This window comes from Aquarana catesbeiana, linkage group LG06 (assembly GCF_042186555.1).
Source record: "Aquarana catesbeiana isolate 2022-GZ linkage group LG06, ASM4218655v1, whole genome shotgun sequence".
NCBI lineage: Eukaryota > Metazoa > Chordata > Amphibia > Anura > Ranidae > Aquarana > Aquarana catesbeiana.
Genome location: NC_133329.1, coordinates 35,082,925 through 35,096,882, shown reverse-complemented (window position 1 = coordinate 35,096,882; position 13,958 = coordinate 35,082,925). Strand labels below are relative to the sequence as shown.

General features: G+C 42.1%; 1 pseudogene; it reads left to right on the top strand.

The window, feature by feature from the left end:
• Nucleotides 1-5,033: 5,033 nt before the first annotated feature.
• On the top strand, nucleotides 5,034-9,050 carry LOC141148297 (perforin-1-like; annotated as a pseudogene).
• Nucleotides 9,051-13,958: the final 4,908 nt, after the last annotated feature.

Sequence of the window (13,958 nt, the reverse complement as noted above, 5' to 3'; positions counted from 1 at the left end):
CCAAAATCTCTTCAAGCATCCAAAATCTGTGACCCATATTTATGATTGGGAAAACTGCAAATCTTTTTCTCTTTACCGGATCACCCTGGAACCTCTCATCTTGCATGGTTGAGAATCCCTGAGGAGAACTCCAAATTGCTTCTTGTTGTCCCTTTTACAGGGACCACAACTCAAATGAAGGAGATACACATACCTCCCATCCAGGACCCATCCCTGGCATCCTGTACACAAGATAAAGAAGTGGTGAATAAAAGTCCTTATGGGTTTAAGCATCTATAATTGTTGATGGGTTGTGTATCTTGGGGTGTGTCCTTTGACTACATACTTTGTCTTGAAAGGTATCCATCCTTATCATCTCAGAAAGTTGAACATATGCATAATATGAATATTCACCAAATATTTTGGGACTGTAGTGAGTTAAAGAAGCATTGGAGAAGCATTGGGACTGTGCCAAGTCATTCAACAAGAATAATACACACTTTCATTCTTAAAGCCTCAGTTAATATCTTTACAACAGGTTTATAAATTATTTTACATATACTTTACCAACCTACCTCTTTGTGCTCCGATTTTGGTTTCATCCCCTCATTGCACAGGAGGTTTTCTGAAGGTAGGACTCTATGACAAAATTCTCCCAATACAAACTTTAGTTTTATGTTCTAAAAGGTTATTCCTTTGTTATAATGGGTTCTTTAACTCGTAATGCAATGACTATACTGTATGCCCTTTTTTTAATTTTAGAATCTAAAATGCATGTGAGTGAACTTTATCATGAAGATGAGCTGAGATGCACATATAGACTCTAATGCTGTGAATGAAACAAGCCTGTGTGTGAACATGAATGCTGTAATTCAGACATTCTCAACCAGGGTTCCATGGGTCTCTGAGGTTCCTCTTTTCAACTCCCCACCAATGTGAGGGGCATTTGTCCCACTCACCTCAAATGAATTGGTTTTAGAATGAGTCCCTCAATACCTGTACATTGTTTCAAGGGTTCCTCTGGGACAAAAAAGGTTGAGAAAGGCTGCTAAATTCTACGATTTGATCACCATACTGCAATGTAATTTTTTTTTCGTAGTAAATATTATAATATTACAGTATACCTTCTACTTGAACATCACTTTGTATGTGTATGTGCTTGATTTTCTTGGTTTATTAGGTTTATTGTATGTTTTGTTCTTCCATATCAGAAAAATATTTTACCTTCTATATTATATTAATAATATTGAATTCATTAATTAAATTAATTAATTAAAATATTTAATGAATTTACTTATTACAATATAGAAGATTAAATAAATTATAACATAATAAAAAATTAATCCAAGAATTAAGGTTCTTTTAACCAAATCCAATGTTACAGTCTGTGTGGTGGTTCAAGTATGGGATACAAGGTACAATTATTATTTGATCGGATACTATTGGCAAGTCAGTATCAAGAATTATGCCGCATACACACGATTGGACTTACCGCCAACCAAACTGTGGATTTTTGTTCAAAGGTTGTTGGCTCCAGCTTGTCTTGCATACACACGGTCACACAAATGTTGGCCAACAATTATGAACGTAGTGACGTACAAGGCGTACGTGAGCTGATAAAAAGGAAGTACAATAGTCATATGATATCTCCATTACGAACGCAAGTTTTACAAGACCGAGCGCTTCCGACTCGTACTTGATTCCGAGCATGCGTGAACTTTTGTGCGCAGACTTGTGTACACACGATCGGACTTTCCGACAACAAAGTTTTGTTGGCGGAAAATTTGAGAACCTGCTAGCCAACATTTGTTGGCGGAAAGTCTGACAGCAACTGTATGATGGAGCATACACACGGTCGGACTTTCAACCAACAAGCTCACATCCAACATTTCCCGTTGGAAAATCCGACCGTGTGTACGCAGCATAAGAGTATCACTCACGCTCACATGATCGAATATAGTTAACCCATTTTCCCCAAATTTCATCAAACTCAGTGGGACATCCATGGACCTCGTACATTATCCTATACAAGGGCACAACCTTGTTAACCAGCTGTTTCCAGACATTTATGTCCAAAGGATCAGTTGAGGTCGAGTTTAACACCAATAAAAACAGTAAAGTAAATGTAAAAAAGGTTCTTTTGGATGAAATAAGATCCAACTCGCCAAACATGACCAAAAGGCACCAATCTGGGCTACAGACATTGGGGATGACAACATTATGAGAAATGTGAACTGTGATTATGGATGAGCTTAGTGTTCAGGTTTTGCTGAACATTTAGCCTGTTGTGCATGGATGAACGTGACAACTTCTGGCCATCAGTGGTTGCTAAGAAAGTAGCGACCGCTGCGTACTTACCAACCACTGATGTCACTTTACCTATTCATTTAAATGGCTGTGAATTTCCAACCATGTAAGTAAATGAGCGGGGAATGGAGCAGGTTACATCATTACCTAAATATGGTCACTTGGCCATATTTGGACAATGAAGTCATGACTATCTCAAGCTGTCAATCACTATCCAATCACTTATGTCACCTGGTCCGTTCACTTGCATGATGAATGGGGAATGGAGTCTTACACGTTTGCATAAATATGGCCACATATTTACCCAGGGGTGGATCCAGGGTGGGCAACGGGGCAATTGCCCCCTCCGAGAAATGCGGGTGAGTCAGAGAGCCTAAAATAATTTACCCCTTCTGAGTCAGAGGTAAAGCTCTCCCAATCAGCACTGAGCATGGAGGTGTTGGACCTTTGCAGAGATACCATTGTTTCCACACAAAAGGTCCTTCTCCATAGCATGCTGGCAGGGAGCTGACTTTCCTATTCGGGCTGTGGCCTCTTTTTAAAGAAAACAAACTGTAATGCCGCGTACACACGGTCGGACTTTTCGACTGGACTTGTCTGACGGACGCCGACGGACCAAGTCAGGCGAACAATCCGATTGTGTGTGGGCTTCACCGGACCTTCAGCGGACTTTTCCAGTCGCAAATCTGACGGACTTTAGATTTGGAACATGCTTCAAATCTTTATGTCGTAACTCCGCCGGATCCAGAAATCCGCTCGTCTGTATGCTAGTCCGACGGACAAAAACCGATGCTAGGGCAGCTATTGGCTACTGGCTATGAACTTCCTTGTTTTAGTCCGGTGTACGTCATCATGTACGAATCCGTCAGACTTTGATGTGATCGTGTGTAGGCAAGTCCGGTCGTTAGAAAGTCCGTTGAAAGTCTGCCAAAAGTCTGTCGAAAGTCTGTCAGATGGGCTGTCGGACTTTTGTAGCTGAAAAGTCCAACCGTGTGTACGCGGCATTAGACCTTGTACATCTTTGGTTTTGATGTCCATGAAGTTTCTACTTTCACACCCATAAACACCCAATGGAGCAGAGACATTTTTACATTTCTGCTTTGGACCTGCTTATTCATCAATAACGCTGTCATTACTTAAACAGAACCTTTACTAAAAAGTGAAAGTACTGCCATGAACTTCCTGTTTTCTCCTTTTGAGTCAGTTCTCCTTATATTACATTGGAGAAAACATCAGGAGTGTTGATGTTCCTCCAGTGGATTTTTCGAACTGACGTTTACAAAGAAAAAAAGGTTTAAAATTGCTTGAAAATTACTTCTTAAAGATAAAAAATTATAAAAAATCAGCACACAGAACCCCCTCATCAAGGTTCTGCTTTGTATTTTGGCGGATATTTGTAGAAGTCTATGTACATTTTTTTAAGAAGAAGAAGCTGGCAAGGAATGTAATTTGCCGGTAATTTAAACTGTATCAACTAGTTTACTTTGTAAATATAGTTTTAGCTGCAGCACATCCTACAGCAAGGATGAAAAAAAAAAATGCAAGTCCCCCTCCCCAAAAAAAAGACCCTTTGGGGTTGATTTACTAGAACTGGACAGTGCAAAATCTGGTGCAGCTCTGCAGAGAAACCAATCAGCTTCCAGGTTTTTTTTGACAAAGATAAATGAAAGAAGATGAAGTCATAAGCTGATTGGCTACCATGCAGAGCTGCACCAGATTCTGGGTGCTCCAGTTTTAGTAAATCAACCCCTTTGAGTCTGGTATAGATGAGTTCCCCCAGGAAATCCATCTCAGACCCTTGGGGTCTGGTAGGGATTTTAATGATGATTCCATGCAAAAAAAATGAGTGCGGTCCCCCTAAAATGTAATATTAGTCCCCTAATGCAGCCTGGCTGGCCACTGGCCAGGGATACCCATGTTGATGAGGAAAATACCCTATTCCTGGCAACACTTGCCCAGTGGTTGTGGAGATCTGCAGTCTAATGCCCTGTACACACGGTCGGATTTTCAGACGGAAAATGTGTGATAGGACCTTGTTGTCGGAAATTCCGACCGTGTGTGGGCTCCATCACACATTTTCCATCGGAATTTCCAACACACAAAGTTTGAGAGCAGGCTATAAAATTTTCCGACAACAAAATCCGTTGTTGGAAATTCCGATCGTGTGTACACAAATCCGACGGACAAAGTGCCACGCATGCTCAGAATAAATAAAGAGATGAAAGCTATTGGCCACTGCCCCGTTTATAGTTCCGACGTACATGTTTTACGTCACCGTGTTCAGAACGATCGGATTTTCCGACAACTTTGTGTGACCGTGTGTATGCAAGACAAGTTTGAGCCAACATCCGTCGGAAAAAAATCCTAGGATTTTGTTGTCGGAATGTCCGAACAAAGTCCGACCGTGTGTACGGGGCATTAGAGCTTGGAATCTAGTTGCACCTGCTGGTGTCCTTAACAAGCATTGACAGTGGGAAGCTGTCATGTGTATTTTTTCCCTTTAAAGTTGAATCTCCATTTATTACTTTGGAGAAACAGTTAAGGGAACCAGTACCCCTGTTTTCAAACTCTAGTAGATTTTTGAAAATAATATCAGGAATATACCGTATGGAAATATAAAACTGTAAAATAATTATACATAAAATATAAAGTAAATCATATAGAGCATATCAATAGGGTTTCTAATTTTGGTCTTTTCGTTCCTCTTTTTTTTTTTTAGAGTATATTACTCATGCAATTTTCTGAATATGTGGTTCATCTTGGTTCTTCTAAGCTTTGTCACCTCTACCCACTGCCAAACTCACCCCGAATTCAACTACGCCTGCCAAACTGCAAAGGAACCAGAATGCGTTAAAGTCAATTTTGTCCCCGGCCACAACCTTCTTGGTCAAGGTTTTGATATTGTGACTATGAAGCGGACCAGGGTTTATCTGCTAGATCTCCAGACATTTTCCACAAAGGACAACATATGCATTGTCTGTCACAACCCATATATGAACAAGACTTTGCAAAAGCTACCCCTTGCAATTTTAGACTGGAGGCCCCAGAAATACTGTTTTAGGAAGATCAACAGTGAGATCTTCCTGTCTTCTACATCGCTGGTTGAGGAAGTTGCATTTGAGGTGAAGAATGATTGGCAAACTGGTCTAGAGCTCCAGTACAAGGGGACAGATGCCAAGCTAATAATGGCTGGTTCTCAGTCCCAGGCAGCACAGTTTGGTAGGAATAAGACCAGCACAGACCGTTACAGTTTCATCAAACACCATCTGAGTTGTGTCTATTACAGGTACGTCTTCAGAAATAACATGTACTATCATTATAAAACTAGTGAGAGTTAAGACTTTTAAACATTCTTTAATTCACCATTCACCTGTCCATCAGCTGCAAAATAATTTCTCTTCCAATAAAACAGATTTGGACTTTTCGCTCAGTACAGCAATGCACTAGCTGCCCTAGTATGTATTGAAGAAATAAATAAAAGGTGTGGGCATCATCCAAAATCTTCCCCAAACAATGCAGCAGGATGCTCCTGATACAAGCGTTAAAATGGTTAAAAAAATTACTGTATATACTCGAGTATAAGTCGAGTTTTTCAGCACATTTTTTTGTGCTGAAAGTGCCCCCCTCGACTTATACTCGAGTCAAGCACTTTTCTGCAGCAAAAAATGTCATTTTCCGAACTGGCTTTGGGGCCCCGTATCTCAGGGCCACGTTATGCTAGGAACCCCAAGTTTGGTGTGCAAACCCAGTGGAACTGGTACCATAACATATCCAAATCTGGAGTTCCCAGCACTAAGTGGCCCCGAGATACGGGGCCCCAAATTTGGTTCGGAAAATTTAATTCTCTGCTGCAGAAAAGTGCTTGACATTTTCTGAACCGAATTTGGGGCCACGTATCTCAGGGCCACTAGGTGCTAGGAACCTCAAATTTGGTGTGTAAACCTAGTGGAACTGTTACCATAACATACCCAAAGCTGGGGCTCCTAGAACTAAGTGACCCCGAGATACAGGGCCCCAAACCAGTTCAGAAAATGTCATTCTCTGCTGCAGAAAAGTGCTTGACATTTTCTGAACCGATATTTGGGGCCCTGTATCTCAGGGTCACTTGGTGCTAGAAACCCCAGCTTTGGATATTTTATGGTGCTAGTTCCACTGTGTTTGCACACCACATTTGGGGTTCCTAGCACTAAGTGGCCCTGAGATACGGGCCCCAAATTTGGTCAACTGTGTCCATCTGCAGCAATGTCATTTCGGGACCATTTGGGTTCAGAGACCCCAAATTTTGGCTGCAGCTAGGGGGCATCTAGGAACCCTTAACTACCGAGTTTGAAGTTCGGGGGACCTATGGCTGCAAATGGGCACAGTGAGGCATGCAAATGGGCACAGTGAGGCTGCAAATGGGCATTGTTGACCCTCTTTTCCACTTACAGTAGCTGTGCATTTCTCACCCTCGTCTTATACTCGGGTCAATAAGTTTTTCCCATTTTTTTGTGGTATATTAGGGCCTCGACTTATACTCTGAACGACTTATACTCGAGTATATACGATAGCTTATGTTTTTTTTCTTGAAACTCTTTCTAAATTTGTCCCTTTACCAGCTTCCAACTTTCAGACCGCCCTCTACTGAGCAAAGATCTAAGCCAGGAATGGAAGTCTCTGCCACCGACTTATGATGCCACTACTCAAGCTCACTACAGACATCTAATTAGCATCTACGGCACTCATTATATCAGCCAAGCAGATGTAGGAGGCCAAGTGGTGGAGGTCAACGCCATCAAGACCTGCCAAGTCTCCATGGATGGCATGTCCTTGGACGAGCTGAAAGATTGCCTTAGCTATGAGGCCTCAATTGCAGTCACTGGAAAAGATGAAACAAGCGCCAAAGCCAGCGCCTGCAAGGAACTAAGCCAAAAATTCAACAAGGGGGAGAATTTCCATCAGACGTTCAACGAGAAGAGTTGGGAGGTGAGTTGTAAAGCAGGAATAAGTATTGCTGGCATATACTGAATACACATACGAATTTACGGGTTTTTTTTTTTTAATTCATTTGCTATTTACTGAAACATTGCTTTAAATAAATGGATAGTGGTTTTCTATATACATTTATTTCTGGTCTTTTTTCCTATTTTTTTAGTCAGATATGTATAAAACATCTGATATTATTATTCTGTAGTTCAGTTCTATTTTCACTTTTATATATTGATTTTTCTTTAACCTCATCTCTTTTGCTGAAAACAAAAATGTATTTTTTACCAAGTTCAGTGGCTCAAGTTTAAATATTTACACACACAAGCAAATAAATCAGATCAGTTGAAGTATAACTGTGGCTAGGCAATAGGCATTAAAATATTTACATCTTCTAGTAGACAGGTGCAGTTTGCCCTCCGTTGAGTAGGTGGCACTGTGCTGCTGTACTGATAGAGAGGAATCTCTAAAGGAAAATCATTCCTTGAGAGACTGTCACAGAGGTTGCAGTTGTATGATTGGATGCTGCAAATTTTGGTGACTTCTGGCAACCACTTGTTTTTTGGGATTCTATATATTGGGGTACCTGCAGATATATATCGAAGTACCTCTTCAGTAGAATGGGGTGCTGCTACCTTAAAGTAATACTAAAGGTTCAGCTTTAAAAGAAAATCACAAGCATGTCATACTTCCCTGCTCTGTGCAAAGGTTTTGTTCTAAACAACCCCAATCCTGCTCTCCTACCTGCACTCCTGGCTCCTTCCCCTACTGAGTACCCCCAGAGCAATCTGCTTGCTTTGAGGGCACTTGTGCTTACTTGCTACTGAGCCACCTCCGTGTCCATAAGACACACAGAGTGTGGCTCGGCCCCACCTCCTCCTCACTGAATGTGAATGACAGCAGGGGTAGCCAATGGTCTCAGTGTCTCAGCCAATGAGGAGGGAGAGACTTGAGGGAGCTGCTGTTTTCATGCACATTGCTGAATTGGAATCGGGCTTAGGTATGTATTAGGGGGGCTGCACACTGAAGGGGGGGCGTGAAATCTTTGTTATACATGAGAATGTGTTACTGACAATAGGCAGAATAATGTTTCTTCATGAATTTTAGGTAAGAGGAGGAAAGAGCACATATGAGGAGCTCTCCTTTGACATAAAGAATGGAGAAGGTGCAGCATCTTTCGAGACCTGGATGGAAAGCCTGAAGACTGACCCCGATATCGTAACCTACTCTCTGGAGCCCATCTACAACCTGGTTCCATTCAGAGAACCCCAGAGAGAGAGCCTACGGAAAGCCATCAGTGATTACATCATGGATAATGCATTGAGTAAGAACTGCTCTTGCCCGTCGGGTTCACAGCTGATTCCTGGTAGAGAGTGCAACTGCATTTGTCTTGGTAGCTCGATCAAAAGTATTAACTGTTGCCCTTCCAAACGGGGATTTGCCCAAGTGGTGGTCACAGTACAACGTGCCTCAAACCTTTGGGGTGACCACGTCTCGGGGGCTGATGCCTTTGTAAAAATCAGGGCTGGATTGGCTTCTGCTCAGACACACACCATATTGAACAATGATAATCCAAACTGGGGCTCACGGTTTGACCTCGGAGTTCTGGAACTCAGTCCAGTGTCTAGCTTGAAGGTGGAGGTTTGGGACGAGGATAATTTATATGATGACCTGCTTGGAGCATGTCAAAAAGCTGTCAACAGTGGAGTGAAGGACGAGGTTTGTTACCTTCAATATGGCAGTGTGAATTTCACAGTAAGTGCACAATGCCTCCCTCACCTTACTGGGCCCCTCTGTAGAAACTATGCTCCTTCCACCAGTTAGACATGTGATCTATGAGCAAAGCCACTTACCTAACTTGCTTGCTTATAAAACCTGAACTCCAAACAGCTATATATACACAGATTAAATACATACTATATAAGGTAGACATTTTACCCCACCAAACGATTTGTATTTCTGTCCATCCAGCCCTGAGATTATCAAAGCCCAGTCACATGGCACAGCCTGCCAGGTGACCCCGCTTACAGTTAACAAATACTGTAGTGTCCTCTCTCTGTCATCAACCTGGATAGAAAAAGGAAAAGCAGCATGCTTAAGAGGTTATCACCCTCCTCACTCTGCTCTCACCTATCAGTGTGTTCATTGCCAACACATTTGCATGCCGCAACCTGATTGTCCCCCAGTCCCGCTTTTCCTGGTGTTATGCCGCGTACACATGGTCGGACTTTTCGGCTACAAAAGTCCTACAGCCCGTCCGACAGACTTTCAACGGACTTTTGGCGGACTTGCGGCGGACTTGCGGCAGACTTTCTAACGAACGGACTTGCCTACATACGATCACACAAAAGTCTGACGGATTCGTACGTGATGACGTACACCGGACTAAAATAAGGAAGTTGATAGCCAGTAGCCAATAGCTGCCCTAGCGTGGGTTTATGTCCGTCGGACTAGCATACAGACGAGCGGATTTCTGGGTCCGGCGGAGTTACGACGTAAAGATTTGAAGCATGTTCCAAATCTAAAGTCCGTCAGATTTGTGGCTGGAAAAGTCAGTCGAAAGTCCGGGGAAGCCCACACACGATCGGATTGTCAGCCGGCTTTGGTCCGTCAGCGTCCGTCGGACTTCTGTAGACGAAAAGTCCGACCGTGTGTACGCGGCATTAGTCTGTCAAGTGATGCTGTGCAGGGGACTGCAAGAGATTGATACCGAGTACACTAATTGCATTTAATAAAATAATTGCTAATTACTTTTTGCTAATTTCTAATTACTTTTTTAATCAATTTGCTAATGACTTTTGCGTCCTGTATACCTGTGTGGCATTTTGCTTTAAATAAATGGATAGTTGTTTTCTAAAAAAAGGTATATTGGCCTTTTTTGCTTCCTGCAGATATATAGACATATGTCTTTAGTACAATAGCGTGCCGTTACCCTTAATCACTATCTGCTACCTCCAGCAGAAGTTGTCCTCTGGTAAATCAGTTGACAATACTGCCAAATATACATACTGTATATAACTATAAAGTTTTTTGTATTTTTAGTATACATGTTATGAGGGCTGAATTTATAGTTCTTGCCGCATAAGTCAATTTCGTAGGGGATCCCTTTGCTCCTCAACTGGCTAGGCTTAATATCACACTAATAAGATGAGACATCATAGATACACAAGACACTTCAAGCCTGTGGAGAATGAAGAAGACAGTGTGCCAATAATATTTCAGTACACCTAGAACAAACATGAGTAGGACACTTACACTATATTACCAAAAGTATTGGGACACCTGCCTTTACACGCACATGAACTTTAATAGCATCTCAATCTTAGTCCGTAGGGTTCATTATTGAGTTGGCCCACCTTTTAAAGCTATAACAGCTTCAACTCAGGAAATTAATAGACTCCCATAGGTTGGAGTGAAAATTGCCATCATCCCTCTAAAGATTGAAGAGTAACAAACCTCAAAAATGGAATTTTAAAGGCAATTATGAAAAAAATGTATAATAAAGAAAGTTATATATATAAAAGTAGAATTTATTGTTACAAAATACAAGTCATAAAAACAAAATTCTTATGGAAGCAAGCCACAAGAAGTCAGTGGACTTCTTCACTACTTACCTGTTACCTTCTAGGCTTCCCGCTTGGATGGTTTATGCCTATGTACTAGGAGTCTACCACCTTTGTCTATAATTATGTAATACTTTCCATGCATGTACATATGTTTTTCTTGTGGCTTGCTTCCATAAGAATTTTGTTTTTATGACTTGTATTTTGTATCAATAAATTCTACTTTTTATACAGTATATATATCATTATTATTATTATTATTATTATTATTATTATTATTATTATTATACATTTTTTCTTTTTTTCATAATTGCCTTTAAAATCCCATTTTTGAGGTTTGTTACTCTTTAACAGCTTCAACTCTTCTGGGAAGGCTGTCCACAAGGTTTTACACAAGGTTGTTTGTCTATGGGAATGTTTGACCATTCTTCCAGAAGAGCATTTGTGAGGTCAGGCATTGATGTTGGATGAGAAGGCCTGGCTCGCATTCTCCGCTCTAATTCATGCCAAAGGTTTTCTATCTGGTTGAGGTCAGGACTCTGTGCAGGTCAGTCAAGTTCCTCTTCCCCCCAAACTCACTCATCCATGTCTTTATGGACCTTGCTTTGTGCACTGGTCCAAATTATTTGGTGGAGAGGAGATTATGGTGTGGGGTTGTTTTTCAGGGGTTGGACTTGGCCCCTTAGTTCCAATGAAGGGAACTCTTAAGGAGTCATCATACCAAGAAATTTTGGACAATTTCATGATCCCAACTTTGTGGGAACAGTTTGGGGATGGCCCCTTCCTGTTCCAACATGACTGCGCATCAGTGCACAAAGCAAGGTCCATAAAGACATGGATGAGCGAGTTTGGGGTGGAGGAACTTGACTGGCCTGCACAGAGTCCTGACCTCAACCTTTTAGAGTGGAGAATGCAAACCAGGCCTTCTCCTCCACATCAGTGCCTGACCTCACAAATGCGCTTCTGGAAGAATGGTCAAACATTCCCATAGACACTAAACCTTGTAGACGGCCTTCCCAGAAGAGTTGAAGCTGTTCTAGCTGCAAAGGGTGGGCCAAATCAACATTGAACCCTACGGACTAAGACTGAGATGCCATTCAAGTTCATGTGGGTGTAAATGTGCATGTCCCAATACTTTTGGTAATATAGGGGGTTGTCCAAAAAACAGTAAATGTTTATACAAACAAAATAGTGCGCAAAAAGTCTCTTTTGAATTCAACTTCAATGTATTTCATTTTGGTGAACAACAAGTGCATCAAAAGAAGATCTATAAAACTTCAGTAACCCATCAAAGTGAAAACTCACCAGAATCAATGGCTGCTTAACAGAGCCGAGGCTGTCAACCTGCTGGAGATACCACCACTGTCACCTTTTTTCCCTTGGTGTCAGGAAAACTTGTCAGAAGTGACTCATACGAATAGCGGAGGAAGGAGGCAGCAGACAGAAATTAAACGTAGTGCTCTGGATTGAGACATGTACGCTCTACAGAGGGATATGCTTTGTTCATATATCATGTTTGAGGTTTACATCCACTTTAACCAGTTCAATAGCAGATTGACGGCCGGGTGGGTGCTTTCACATCCTGACTCATAAGACGTTCTGTTAAGATGCGCCGATTACGTGGCCACAGGGTCGCATAGTGGTACGATCTGTCACCAGCCATGTTCACGGGACATGGCCAATGACTGATCAGAGCACCAGCTCGCTGCTGATACTATATAACCACCGTGACGAATCACAGCAGGCCACATCACAGTTGTATACAATGGATGGCTTCCTTTCAAGCTATCCAGTGTGTAAATTGTGTTGCTAGCTGTGATTGGTCAGTCTGATCACATGGTACAAAGCCAATCACAGCCTATCTGTACCATGTGATTAGCTCTGACCCATGACAGCTAATCACAACAAAACAGACTGAATGAATCAGTTTAATTCAGTAAAATGCTTGTGAATAGCAATGTAATTCCCTACTATAAGCAAACGTTATTTTGTAAAAAAAAATCCTGATCACTTCCCCAGAGTAGTACAATGTTACTATGGTGTAATAATAAAAAAAAGAATAAAAAATTTAATATAAAACGTTTTTTTTTTTGTCGTACTGTCACCAGTCAGTGTCCCTGATCACCGACACACCAGTTATGTAATGATGCTGTACTGCACCGTTAAAAGAAAAAAATTGTGCAAATTTTTATTTTTTATTTTTTCCAAAAATTATAATAAAAAATTACAACTTCAAAAAACCTGCCATGCCTCTTACTAAATACCTTGATCTGCCTACTTTCCAAAAAAGGGGTCATTTGGGGGGTATTTGTACTGTCCTGGTGTTTTCAGGCCTCAAGAAATGAGATCGGCCATCAGTACATCAGGATTGATCAATTTTCAGATTTACTGTATACCATAGTTTGTGGACTCTATAACTTTCCTACAGACAAAATAATATACACTGATTTGGGGTTTTATTTTTACTGGCGTGTTTTTGCTGTCTGTAGTTTAACCACTTGCCGCCCGCCATATAGCAGAATGACGGCGGCAAAGTGGTTTCAATATCCTGAATGGGCGTCATATGACGTCCTCAGGATATTAAGCCGCTGCGCTCCCCCAGGGGCGTCCACCGCGGCGATCGTTGTCGCGGTGTGTCACACCGCAACTCTGATCTAGGTAAAGAGTCTCTGACGGAGACTCTTTACCACGTGATTAGCCATGTCCAATCATGGCTGATCACCATGTAAATAGGAAGAGCCGGTGATCGGCTTTTCCTCACTCACAACTGACAGACGCGAGTAGAGGAGAGCCAATCGGCTCCTCTCCTGACAAGGGGGGTCTGTGCTGATTGTTTATCAGCACAGCCCCCCCTCGGATACTGCCCAGGACCACCATCATGCCGCCCAGGACCACCAGGATGGCCATCCACACTGCACCACCAGGTATGCCCCCCTAGACCCCAGGGAAATATTAATCTGTGCCCAGGCAGCTGCCAATCAGTGCCCACTCAATGCCTACCACTGCCAGTGCCACCAGGGATGCCTATTAGTGCCTCATATCAGTGCCGCGTATCAGTGCCCATCAGTGCCACGTATCAATGCCCATCAGTGCCCAGCAGTGCAGCCTATCGGTGCCCAGCAGTGCCCAGCAGTGCTGCCTATC